General features: G+C 45.4%; 1 protein-coding gene across 1 annotated transcript in view; it reads left to right on the plus strand.

Moving 5' to 3' along the window:
• Nucleotides 1-3,207: 3,207 nt before the first annotated feature.
• METTL21C (methyltransferase 21C, AARS1 lysine) overlaps nucleotides 3,208-14,504 on the plus strand; it is a 124,784-nt gene continuing 113,487 nt past the window's right edge. Inside the window, exon 1 of the mRNA XM_082244508.1 lies at nucleotides 3,208-3,390. The gene's annotated coding sequence lies outside the window, so the exon portion shown is untranslated. The remainder of the gene's footprint in view (nucleotides 3,391-14,504) is intronic.

A 14,504-nucleotide genomic window follows, 5' to 3' on the forward strand; every position in this document is an offset into this window, starting at 1 on the left:
ACCTGGGGACCCTAATGTTTCTCTGGGTCACATCTGGAGACCCCATTCCCCCATGGCACACCCAGGGACCCCAATTCCTCATGGCTCACCTGGTGACCCCGAACCCCTGTGACACCCGGTGACCCCAATCCCCCATGTCACACCTGGTGACTCCGATTCCCCATGGCACTCCTGATGACCCTGATTCCCTTTCATACCAGGGATGCTCCATGTAACACCCAGGGACCCCGATCCCCTGTTCTGGGCACACTCACTGGGCGGTATGAACAGAGTGGCCCGCACTCTACCCTCCTTCACTGTGATCCTGCTGATTCCTTCTCCCAGGACACTTTTCTCCTGGACCAAAGTGCTTACCACAGCTCCAACTGTCTCCTGGTGGAGGGAAAAGCAGCAGTCAGAGAGCTCCACACTTATTTCATCACCAACCTCCTCAGACCCTTCCGGTGCCTCATCGCTTCTGCTCCAGTAAAGGTTCAGCCCTCCGGTGCCGAGCTCTGGCTCAGGTTCAGCTCTCCTCAGCTCCCTGCTTAATACCGACCCAGGGAAATGAACGGCTGCCCATCAGCTCAGTGCAAGGAGTCACTTCCTGCCCGGGGTTAAGGCCGCTCAGCTCCAGCCGAAGAGGATCATCATTCAGGCAGCACGCTGGTGGACTCACTTCCTGCCTCTTTGGGCCCTCTAACAGTGGTGGAAAGCCAGGGCCTGGTAGTTCCGCACTGCCCAAGACGCCTGGCATCTTCCACTGCCCCTTCTTCCTCCCCCACGGCCGCCCCTCCCCTCAGCTCACAAGGATCATTCATGATAGAGAGAGAGTGCCGACTCATGGCTGCGCCCCTAGGTGGCAATGCACCCTAGGCAGCTGCCTAGTTTGCCTAGTGGAAGCACCGGCCCTGCCTCCACACACGTGTATGCTCCTCAGCTACACACGATGGTGGAAGTGACGTCTTAGTTCCTTTCCTCCATTCTGATTGGCGGCCCGCGGACGGCGACTCCATCCATGGCCCCAGACTAGCTGACTCTCTGGCGGTGTCTCCACCTGTAAGGAAGATCTCTTTGGCGTGCTCTCTCCCGCACGGTGTAGTAACCCCTTACTGCTGCCATAACACTGCCCAGCCTGCACGAATAGTACTGCAATACAGATTGTGTTTCCTGCCACAGATACACATACATCTGCCTCTTCTGTCTGTACTTGAGCTTCAGTTGCACTTTCCTATTCACAAGCCAACCAAGCTCCCTTGCTGCTGTTTGAAATTGTTCCGCTGTATCCAACTGCATGGCAGACATTTTCCTCCACAGCACATGTACAGACACAACCCCTGATGTGCCGATCCCCGCATCCCGGGGGATGGACCATAACTTGAAAGTACACTTGCCCAGGTTACTGTAAATCAGACACGATTTTCTCCTATAATACAACACACCCTTTCTCCATCGACACTCCAGCACTTTACTTGAGAAGACATAATGTTTCCTAGGTAAATGTCCGGTCATTGCCAATAGCAACCACTGCCGTGACCATGACTTGGAAGCACACCTGCACTGATCACTGTAGAACAGACATTACTCTCTCCACTTACACTCCAGCACTTTACTTGAGAAGACACAATGTTTCTTGGGTAAATGTCCGGTCATTGCCTATACCAACCACTGCCGTGACCATGACTTGGAAGCTCACTTGCACTAATCACTGTAGAGCAGACATTTTTTTCTCCACTGACACTCCCGCAATTTGCTTGAGAAGACATAGCGTTACTTAGGCAAATACTTGGCCGTTGCCGGTAGCAACCACAGCTGTAACTCAGAGGAAATCCCGGATGACGCCCCCAAATGTAGCACTGTCCCCGGAGGGCTTGTTGTATGATGACTTGCTGGGCCTCCTCTGATTAACAGCAAACAGTCACTTATGGTATAGTTCATACATTCGTTCTTACTCCCAATGGCTTGTTGCTCAATAAACAGTCCAGGGGTATTTGTTTTTAGTATTTATTGTGGAACTTGGATGGGAGAAGGAAATAGTGGGATACTCCAACTGGAACTATATACATTGGATAAGAACAACTCTCACTTGGCCTCACCATGTTGCTTGCTGTATGGAAAGGGTTAAGTCTCCTTGCTCTCTCTCCAGCAATAGACTTGGTAATCTTCATTCTCTTTGGGATACTCACTAGTATCCCCTTTACTGACACTCGTCCACTGACTCTTCTAGCTGCAGGGGTGGCCCCCCTCAGTTTAGGCACCTTACACAGATCTGTACTCACTGTAGTACAAAATCAGATCCTTCAGTGTCTCCCCTATCAGTCAGCTCCACAGAACCTCCAGTTCCTCTCTAACTCTCTTTAGGCCCTCCAGTTGACTACCTGAGGCCGCATGCCACTTCTACAGAGGAGGAGGCCACCACCCCCTCCCTCAGGGACTCCGCTATCCAGACGAAAGAGCCAGAGCACATGTGCTCCTGTTTTTTTATACAGTATCCCAGCATGCACCAAGGCACTTTCCTCTGCCAAATCACCAGGGCTGTATTAAAGGCCTGTGCACTCATTTGTCAGGTTTTCTCCCACTGTCCAATATGCCTTCCTATTGGACTAGTGTGAAACACTCTGCAGACAGACTGAGTTGCACCTGAGCACATTGAGCAGATCCTGCTCTCTGGTAGGCAGAGAACAATATAGATTTACCTGCAATCCCTCTGGTAAGCAAGCAGGATTCGAAAACTATACTCTCTCTTTAGCACCTACCTAAGGAGGGTGCTACAGTACATAAAGGCAAATAGATTGTTCACCTTGAAAGGAAATCTTCACTTTGCAAAATAATTTCCCTTTGCTTAATGAATGAGGTGAAGCTCTTCTGATTTCCATCTTTCAATTATCTGCAAAAATACTGTTCTTTTTATTTTCCTTCCATCCGATTGGGTACAATTTTGCCACATTCACTAAGCTAAGTAAAACGTTTCTTGCAAACTGAACAGACTATTGTGTTAATCAAACAACTGCAAGTTACTGAGATTACTATTACAAACTTGTTTTCACAAACTCTAACAAAAAAAATCATATTATCGGTACTACTATTTGTATCTGTCTGTTTTTTGTCTTTCCTGACCATTGTGCATTACATCATAAAACATCTTTATCTGAATTATTTGTGAATCAGATAGAAATGACAAGTGCTGCCAAATGACTGAATGTCAGGTAAGAGCAAACAATACTTGTTGGTGTTGGAATGCACATTTCAACCACTCTGATTGAAGCAGATTGTGGTGGTCTCAGTCCAGCCCCATTCATTTTAATGTGTTGTGTGAAAAGAACTGTCGCAGCTAAGAGATAGAAACATTGGAGGGTGACAGCCTCTAGAGCCAGTGCCATTCCCCAGGATCTCCGTATTGGAACCACTTAGGTATGTAAAACTGCAGTGTGATGAATACCTGACTGATTTTCCTCAATGGTGAATTTTGAGGCACATAATGAAAACTTAAAAATATAATATTTGAAATAATCATTTTGTGCTTACAAACTACTGCTTTGCACAGACAGCATTTTTCAGACAATGAAAAAACAATTTCTGATTTATTTTTGTGTGTGTGTGTGTGTGTGTGTGTTAATTCATCTAAATAGCCTTACCAGCATGCTGGGAATATTATGACAACTAAAACTCCAATCCAGCTAAAAATACATGTGTATTTTTTGAAACAGTAGATAGCAAGGTTGCTAAAACTATTTTTCCCTGTAACTTCACCTTGTTAGGGTCCATTAATATTAAATCCACATTCTGTAGCCTCAATGAACTGGTAAATAGATCTACTCTAGATAAGTTTTGCTATGTGCTGAACTTGTACAAATAAGCAGGATATTTGCACATTAACCACCTAAGGACGGGAACGTTTTACCCCCTTAATGACCAGGCCATTTTTTGCACTTTGGCACTGTGTGTTTTTAACTGGTAATTGTACAGTCATGCAATGCTGTACTCAAAATAAATTTTATGTCCTTTTTTCCCCCACAAAAAGAGCTTTCCTTTGGTGGTATTTGATCACCACTGCAGTTGTTATTTTTTGCAATATAAATGAAAAAAGACCGAACATTTTGAAAAAAAATTACATTTTCTACCTTTTTTTTCTAAAAAAATATCCAATAAACTAAAATTTTGGCATACATTTAGGCCACAATGTATTTAGCTACATGTCTTTGATAAAAAAAAAATCTCAATAAGCGTATATTTATGGGTTTGCTCAAAAGTTATAGTGTCTACAAACTATGGTATATATACTATCTCATTTGTTGAAGGGCCAAAATGGCAGGGCAGTACAACCCCCCCCCCCCCCCAAATGACCCCTTTTTGGAAAGTAGACACCCCAATGAATTTCCTAAGATGCGTGTTTAGCTCATTGAACATTTAATTTTTTTTCACAGGTGTTTAAAATAATTATAAAATAATATATATATATATATATATATATATATATATATATATATATATATATATATATACTGTATATATATATATATATATATATATATATATATGTGATTTTTTTTTTTTTTTTACACAGTTGTCATTGAAATAACATGTTGCTCATGCATGCCATGGAATTATACCCCATAATACATTCTGCTGCTTCTCCTGAGTATGGGGATACCCCATGTGTGAGATTTTTGGCAGTCTAGGACCCGGAAAACCAATCACTGCCTTCAGGCTTTCTAAGGGCGTAAATTGTTGATTTCACTCCTCACTAGCTATCACAGTTTTGGAGGCCATGAAACCCCCCAAAAATTACCCCTTTTGGGAAAGTAGACACCCTAAGCTATTTGCAGAGAGGCATTTTGAGTCCATGGAATATTTTTTATTTTGCCAAAAGTTTTGGGAAAATGACAAAAAGAATATTATTATTTTTTTTTTTAAACAAAGTTTTCATTGAAATAACATATTGCTCATGCATGCCATGGAATTACACCCCATATACATTCTGCTGCTTCTCCTGATTATGGGGATACACCATGTGTGAGATTTTATGGCAGTCTAGGACCCCGAAAACGAATCACTGCCTTCAGGCTTTCTAAGGGCGTAAATTGTTGATTTCCCTCCTCACTAGCTATCACAGTTTTGGAGGACATGAAACCCCCAAAAAATGACCCCTTTTGGGAAAGTAGACACCCTAAGCTATTTGCTGAGAGGCATTTTGAGTCCATGGAATATTTTTTATTTTGCCAAATGTTTTGGTAAAATTACAAAAAGAATATTATTTTTTTTGTTCACAAAGTTGTCGCTTAAATTTTATACTGCTCCCGGGAACTGCCTGGATTTTACTCCATTCCTGATCCATCCACTAGGGGTGTTCGGTGTCTCTCCCATATATGCCAAGGGGATGAGCTTCTAACTTTTGATCAACTGAAGGATAGATTTGATCTGCCCAACTCCTACTTTTTCCGGTTTCTGCAGCTCCGTCATGCCTTCCGGACTCAGTTTGGAGGCTCCCCTCCTGACTTGTCTCCGGCGGATTTTGAGCTACTTCTCCGAGATGAGGATCTTGAGAAGCCGCTCTCCTCCATATATAGATCCTTGATGCCTAGCGTGCATGTGGGTCTGGAGAAGTTGCAGGAGTTCTGGGTGGCGGAGGTGCCGGAGCTGGACTCTGAGGACTGGGAGGATGTATTGGATTATCCGTTCAAGCATTTGGTTTCCTCGAGAGACCGCCTGGTCCAATTTAAAATCCTTCATAGGTTTCAACTCACGCCTTCCAGATTACACAGAGTATCTTCTGATATCCTGGATGTCTGCTGGCGCTGTGGCTCCGTTGCCCCTTCCTATGATCATATGATCTGGCACTGTCCGTCCCTGCAAAGCTTTTGGTCTGAGGTCCTGGGCTTTATTGCTAGATTGACTACCATTACTGTACCCGCCGGGATTGAAACCTGTATCCTGGGGCTTGTGAATGCGTTGGCCCATACCGTTGCTACTCGTACTCTTCTGGGGCTCTTGTTCTTCTATGCTAGAAAGTTGGTGGTGATGCGTTGGAGAGAACCGGGGGCTCCTGCTTTATCACAGTGGAGGGCTCTGGTGAACTCGGTGATCCCATTGTATAAAGCAGTTTACAAGCACAGGGGGTGCCCCAAAAAATTCCACAAGGTCTGGGGTCTGTGGCTTGAAGCTTCAGATACTGTAGATGATCCAGCTGCTCCAGATGTTACTGTGCCTTCGTCTGCCTTGTTATTTGCTCCAGTCTATGTATGCTGATGTTTATGCCTCCCAGAACACACTGAGACCGTGGTAACTGTATTACACGAGCATTGGAATATTGGTAAAAAGGCCTGAGATAATCACGGACTCCTTTGAGCTGCAGCCACTGTTGGGGGGTTAGTGGGTCTATTTTTATTTTTATTTTTGTTCTCTTTTTGTTGTTGTTCTATTGTTCTATGTTTTGTTGAGCCTGGGTATGCCCGTACGGCTCTGTTTTGTAGGCTATTTTCTTAAAATGACAATAAACAGAATTTAAAAAAAAAAAATTATATATTGCTCAAACATGATATTGCTATATGTGAAATGACACCTCAAAATACATTCTGCTGCTTCTCCTGAGTGCAGAGATACAACATGCGTGAGACTTTTTGGCAGTCTAGCCGCGTACAAGACCCCAAAAACAATGACTGCCTTCAGGCTTTCTAAGGGCGTAAATTGTTGATTTCACTACCTTTCACAGTTTCAGGGGCCTTGAAATGCCAAGATAGCACCCCCCCCCCAAACTACCCCTTTACGGAAAGTAGACATCCTAAGCTATTTGCTGAGAGGCATTTTGAGTATTTTGCAGATCTCGCTTTTTGTCACAAGTTTTGACAAGTTTTGACAATTGAAAAAAGAAAAAAAATGTTTTCCTTTTCTTTCTTTATTTTCCAGAACAAATGAGAGCTGCAAAATACTAACCACTCCTCTTAGCAAATACCTTGGGGTGTCTACTTTCCAAAAAGGGGTCATGGGGGGGGGGGGTGTGTTGTGCTAACTTGGCATTCCATGGCCTCCAAAACTGTGATAGGTAGTGAGGAGTGAATTAAACAATTTACGCCCTTAGAAAGTCTGAAGGTGATTGGTTTTCGGGGTCCTGTACACGGTTAGACTGCAAAAAAGTCTCACACATGCGGTATCTCCATACTCAGGAGAAGTAGTAGAATGTATTTTGGGGTGTCATTTCACATATAGCCATGGTATGTTTGAGCAATACAGTATATAATTAAATTGACAACTTTGTGTAAAACAAAAAACATTTTTGTAATTTTCCCGAAACTTGTGGCAAAATATAAAATATTCCATGAACTCAACATGTCTCTCGGGGTGGGGGTTGTGCTATCTTGGCATTTAATGGCCTCCGAAACTGTAATAGGTAGTGAAGAAGTTAAATATGCAATTTATGCCCTTCGAAAACCTGAAGGCGGTGATTGGCTTTTGGGGTCCCGTACACAGCTAGGCTCCCAAAAAGTCTCACACATGTGGTATCGCTATACTCGAGAGAAGCAGCAGAATGTATTTTAGGGTGTAATTCCACGTATACCCATGGCATGTCATGTGTGAACAATATATCATTTAGTAACAACTTTATGTAAAAAAAAACAAAAAAAAATTGTCATTTTCCCAAAACGGGGCAAAAAATAAAATATCCCATGGACTCAAAATGCCTCTCAGCAAACAGCTTGTTATGTCTACTTTCCAAAAAGGGGTCATTTTGGGGGTGTTTGAACTGTCCTGGCATTTTATGCCCAATATTAGAAGTTATTGCCACACACCACCCACTCTTCTAACCAATTGAAGACCAAGCCCTTTCTGACATTTTTTGTTCACATGAAAATCATTTTTTTTTTTGTTACTAGAAAATAACTTTGCACCCCAAAACATTATATATATATATGTGTTTTTTAAAGCAGAGGCCCTATAGAACAAAATGGTGGGTGTTGCAATTTTTTTTGTCACACGGTATTTGCGCAGAGATTTTCCAAACGCAATTTTTTGGGAAAAAAAACACTTATTTTTTTAAATTTAATGCACAAATACACAATATATTGCTAAATTGTTTGGTAGAATATAAAAGATGATCTTATGTCGAATACATAGATACCAAACATGACATGCTTTAAAATTGCGCACGCCCGTGCAGCGGTGACAAACAACGTACATTTTTAAAAGCCTTTACAGGTTACCACTTTGGATTTACAGAGGAGGTCTACTGCAAGAATTACTGCCCTCAATCTGATGTTCACGGCTATACCTCACATGCATGGCACAATTGCAGTTTACATATGACACCAGAACGATTCTTGCGTTCGCCTTTGCACGCAATCAGGGGGTAACAGGGGTGCTTGAATTTTTTAAATTTTTTTATTATTATTATTTTTTTTGTTTTATTATTATTTTTTTACACCTTTCCTTTTTTTTTATATAATATTTATTGTTATCCCAGGGAATCTAAATATCCCCTATGATAGCAATAAGTAGTGACAGGTACTTTTTTTTAAAAAAAAAATTGGGGTCTATTAGACTCTAGATCTCTCTTCTTTCCTTAAAGCATCTGACCACACCAAGATTGGTGTGATAAGATGCTTTCCCAATTTCCCAATGGCATTGTTTATATCTGGCAAAACCGAAGTCATGAAAAATGGATTTTTGTAAAATCTTACCGTAAAATCCTTTTCTCTTAAGCTCATTGACAGACGTAGTCCTCGTTGATTAATAACAACTCGGGTTATACTGTCCTCTACAGGAGTAGGACTAGACAGGAAAGAAAACGTTCTGGCCACACCCTAGGGGCAGTCCCAGAGGGTATATCCTCTCACTTCCTGCTACAGCAAATCAGTTATGTCACAAAGCAGTGTTTAGAGAATTTAACCCAACCCAACTCAAAAACAGAGGGGCGGGTACTACGTCTGTCAATGAGCTTAAGAGAAAAGGATTTTACGGTAAGATTTTACAAAAATCAATTTTTCTCTGTCGCTCATTGACAGACGTAGTCCTCGTTGATTAATAACAACTCGGGACGTCCCAAAGCAGTACCACAAATGAGGGGTGGGATAACAGAAATCAAAATCCAGAAGGCCCAACCGGAGCCAACCAGAAGCATCAAGGACTCATCGAGCAAAAAGATGAGACCTAAGTGAAACACCCAACAAACCCTTGAGGTAGACCAACAGTCTCCTCAGATTGCGGCCTGCAGAACCTTGTGGCCAAAAGAGGCATCTGACGATGCCATCACATCAACTTTATAAAATGTTGTAAAGGTATGAACCGACGATCAAGTCATCGCCTTGAAAACCTGGATCGCTGACGCCTGATGGCGGAAGACCCAGGAGACACTAGGCGCCCGAGTAGAGTGCGCCTTAACAGGGAACGGAGGATTCAGACCCTTAATAGAATAAGCCTGTACCACCGTCTGACTGGTCCATCTAGATATGGTCGCGGCAGACACAGGCAACCCCCTGCAAGGGCTATCCGTGATCACAAGAAGTGAGTCCGTCTTACGAAAACAAGTTCGTAGTAGTCAAGTGTATCCTTCTGAACCTCATTCAAGGAGTGTAATGCAAACTCCCAAGGATGGCTAGTCTTAGGACACGGGGAAGGTAACACAATATTTTTATTCAGATGAAAACTCTGAAAACCACTTAGGAAGGAAGGATGGATTTGGAAGGAGAACCACCTTATCCCTATGAACCACCAGATATGGGGAACGTCAAGATAATGCGGCCAGTTCTGACACCCTGCGTGCAGAAGTAATGGCCACCAAGAAGGCCACCTTCTGGGAAAATGTAAGCAAGGGAATCTCCCTAATATCTTCAAAGAGAAGTTTCTGAAGAACCGACCACACTAAATTAAGATCCCAGGCGGTAAGGGTGCGCGCACTGGCGGAGCCAGATGTCGCACCCCCTGGATGAAATTCCGCACCAAGGAATGATTAGCCAAAGGTTTCTGAAAGAAGATTGCTAACGCTGAAACCTGACCCTTGATAGTGCTCAAGGACAGTTTCTGCTCAACCCCTTGTTGCAGACAGACCAAGATTCGGGTCACCGAATAGGTATGTGGGGGAAATCCAAAAGATTCACACCACGCAATATAAGACTTCCATGTGCTGGAAGTCGCTTTCCTTGCTTTAACTAGAGGTAGGAATAACTGAAGCTGACACTCCCTTGTCCTTCAGTACCTGGGTCTCAATGGCCAGGCCATTAAGCCAGAGATTGTAAAGCAAGATGGAAGATCGGTCCCTGAGACCGCAAATCCTCCCTGAGAGGAAGTCTCCAAGAAGCGTCCGCGACTAGCCTCACCAAGTCGGCGTACCAGGCTCGACGAGGTCAGTCCGGAATTTCCAGAATAACTGGAATTCCCTCCACCTCTATCCTGCGAAGAAGTTCCCGCAGTAACTTGAGAGGGTGGAAGGCATGCCGTAGCTGATACTGCCCCCACGGGGCGATCAGCATTTCTGCTACGTCCGCTAGAGGATCGCGGGTGCGAGCTACAAACCTCCGCACCTTCCTGTTGAGCCAAGGTGCCAACAGATCCACATCCGAGGTGCCCCAATGAAGGGACAGCTAGTGAAAAACCTCTGGATGAAGAGGCCATACCCCTTGATCCAGAATCTGACGGCTGAAATATCTGCCTGCCGATTTCCCACCCCCGGAGTGAACACAAACCGTTCCGTCCAACGAAAGATGCTAGTCGTTTCGATGGCCACCAGGACACTCTAAGTGCCCCTTTCTTGACATAAGTCACGACCGTGGCATTGTGCGATTGGATCCGAATCGGGCTGCTCTAGAGCTGCTCGGTCCAGTAAATCAGACAAAATCTGATCGCTCTCAGTTCCGATACCCTATTGGTAACCTGGATGCTATCGGAAGGAATGACTTCCCCTGGTTGAGCATCGGAGGCTCCCTGGTCCGCTCGCTCAACCGGATCCGATTGTCCAGGAAATCGGAATTCTGATTCCATAAGAAAAGAATCTCCTTCAGGAGAATTCGGGTATGAGACTGGGTATACGGTACTGCCTCTAAGAAGGCCACCATCCGTCCCAGCCAATTGACGGACAGCAACATCCGAATCGTTGACTGAACCTTCTGGAGTTTTTCCGCAAGGAGAAACTTTCTTGCCCAGGATGTATCCAACATTCCAAGTCCAGAATTGGACGCACCTTGCCTCTTTCCTGGGCATTGTGAACAGGTTCGAATAGAACCCCTGAAACCATTCAATGTTAGAAGGGAAGAATCGTACCGGTGGAAGTGATCAAAACTCGATCCTGTATCCTGACCGTATGACCTCGCGAACCCCTTAGTCCGGGGTTTTGGCAAGCCATGGATCCGGAAACCGGTGAAGACATCCCCCCACCCCAGAGATGGGTAGGGGCGCATCAGGCTGTATTCTTCAGGCTTGGCTGAGCCGGACTTTTTGTTTAGCCGACCAGCGCCCTTTGAAAAACCCTCTGAAGGGGTTTTGGAGGGTTTCGCCTTATCGCCCGCCCTCGCGGAACGAACAAACTCTTTATGAGCAGAAAGGGAAGGTCCTCGTTGGTTACGAGGTCCTCTTTATCCTAACAGTCTGTGGCAAGACAGCAGGTGGTACCGTCTATCCTTTAAAGAGGGATTCCTCAAACGGATAGCGCCTAGCCATGCGTTAGGAAATAACAGGGGTTCGTTTCAAAACGACCCCATTTGGGTAAAGGAAAATCCTTCGCCCTTTTGTAAGGCTAACAAGTACCAAAAAGGAATTTCAGTCTCAGCTACCTCTGCCGGTGTAACCTCAAGACTAAAGGTTTCCCGGACGGACACAACTAGTGCATCCACCACTCTTGTGCTATAGCGGAGGCAGAAACGTTCTCCTCACTGCTGAGGAGACATTACCTGAGACAACAGCCCCATAAGAGGGACCTGCAGCTGCATTGACCAGCTCCGAATTCGTATCTGAAGTATCAGATAAAAAATAGGGGTAGCCGGGGGTCTCTTCTTGACCCCCGTCCCTGACAGGCCACCTCCACCCGGGATACCAAAGACTCCAAAAATGCCGATAATGCATTAAAAACAAGTGGGGTACTGGAGGGTCCTGCGGCCACCTTGAGGGGATCAGGTGGGGATACCTATGCGGCAGGGTCAATGATTATACAAGACATTTGCCAGCGACAAAAAATGACAAAGTAAAAAACTTTTTTTTTTGTATCCCCCAGTCGCAACAGCGCCCCTCAGTGTTACCTGCCTTTTTGGACCCCACACAGAGAGAGAGAGACCCCAAGGCTCATCCCTGATGCACAGAAGTTTTCATCAGCTTGCTCAGTGCTGTCCTGTTACAGACAGGAAGTCTTTGGCCCTTTTTCCTGGGTAACGGAGGCGGCTCTGCCCCTTAACACGCCTTCCGGCGCCTCCCCCTGGCTCTACGAGGTGTTTGGTCACCTCAAACATGGCCGCCCCCATGCTGGAGACACGAGGCTACGCCAATATGGTGGCCTCGTGTGCTCTGCAAGACAATGGCGGCGGCCTGTTAGGATAGCGCCGGCTTAGCAGCGGCCTGCGGGATGCTGTATTCGGCCTAGCGGCCTGCGGGAGTGCATCGGCCCCCCAAACTTCACCCTGGATGGTGATCAGCCTGGCCGGCGGTACCGGACCCTGGCGTGCCGCATGCGGTCCGTGGGCCGTCGGAAGGCAGCCTGCCCTTGCTGGAGGAATGCGATCTGGACTGCAGTTATACATGCATAGACATCACCCTGTGAACACCTGTGACAGGTAGGATACCTTATGCTACCACAGTAATATTCTAGTACTGCCACTGACTTCAGTCATCTTTACAGTTTTGAAATGACATTAGATTGTCAGCTCCCAAACCAAGTCTCCTGGTTTCTTGTTCACAAAAATCACACTCAAATAGGGGGATCTGTGACATGTTATAGGATAGAGGGGAGACCCATCCTTACCATTTCAGAGAGGGGCCCGTGTTCACCACCAACCCGTCAGGGGGAAAAGGGGGAACATAATACTCACCACACCGGAACCAGGCGGGCGCCAACTCCTGACAGTACCCCTCTCCACCGGGGTGGGAGGGCTGTCGACCAATACGGACGCCGTGACTCATGGTCATTGGCGTTTAAGCGAGACGTTTAACTCGCAGGGTCAGTCCCCGTCCAGTGGGACTATGTCGCGGCCGACCCAGCGCGGAGCTATGGCCTGCACGCGCTCGTAGGCTGAACTGGGGTGACCACTGGATCTCAACATCCAGCCCGTCGCCCAGTTCCAGCTTTCTTGCTTGAAGATCTCACAGGAACACTGGAGAAAAAAGCTGTCTAAAAAATCTTTCTAAGAAAAAAATCCTGCCAGGACCGAAGATCCTAGCAAGGTATCTAGGTCCTTACTCCTAACTAGACAGAAAAAAACTGATTTGCTGTAGCAGGAAGTGAGAGGATATACCCTCTGGGACTGCCCCTAGGGTGTGGCCAGAACGTTTTCTTTCCTGTCTAGTCTTACTCCTGTAGAGGGCAGTATAACCCGAGTTGTTATTAATCAACGAGGACTACGTCTGTCAATGAGCGACAGAGAAATGCTTGTAGCTTCCTGTATTTAAGGCCATAGAGATAACTGGAGCCATTCTTGTCTCCAATCAGCTCTATAGTCAGCTGACGGAACCATCGTCTGCAGTCTCAGGTTATCTGGTGGGAAAGGAGAACCCAAAAAACCCGTGGAAGGCAGCGGGGGGGGGGGGGTCCCCTCCCACTGCTTGTAAAAGCAGTCTAGCGGCTAATTAGCCGTTAGAAATGCTTTTACATAAAGGCTGACCGCTGGCTGTAAAAAATTATACCAAGATGATGCATAAATCTGCAGGCATCATTCTAGTATGACCACTTAAAATCCAGCAGCGTACCAGTAAGTTGCTGGTCCTTGTTTGGCATATATTGTAAGGTTCTTTTTTTTTTCATGCAGCCTGTGGGCTGAATGAAAAAAGAGAACCTAACAGATTGCTCCATTTACATTGATCGATGTGGATGAAGAAATCTGCCAGAAAGTATGTGGTATGCCAACCATTAGACCTCCCAGCATCCACCCACTTCTATTGATGGGCATACATGCAGATTCGATCAATCTATGTGGATGAAGAAATCTCGGCCAAGAAAAGTGTTAAAAAATATATGGCAAAGCATAGGGGAGATCCGCCCTCTGTGTCCACCCCATCCCTTATGCTTCGCCATATATGCTCTTTTTTGCTCTATAGAGCTGCAATCATTGATTTACATATATGCTGAGAGCAAATGTTGTTGCTGTCAGAATAAACAAATCAGTGCTGCAGCTGATGGGAGTAACTGCAACGCAAACAATGGTTAACAAAAAACACAGTAACAATATTACAATATAATAGTATACAGTGCAGTAAAACAGTAGAATGGTGGTATCAGCACATCCCGGGGACAGCGGCGGGTGGTCGGCAACAGGGTAATATATGCAAGCAAACAGTGGCGGCCGGCCAGCCGATAGGGGGAGCAGGGGCGCCGCCCCCCCAAAAAGAAAAAGAAAAAA

This window comes from Pelophylax lessonae (assembly GCF_965119305.1).
Source record: "Pelophylax lessonae genome assembly, chromosome: 2".
NCBI classification, from domain to species: domain Eukaryota; kingdom Metazoa; phylum Chordata; class Amphibia; order Anura; family Ranidae; genus Pelophylax; species Pelophylax lessonae.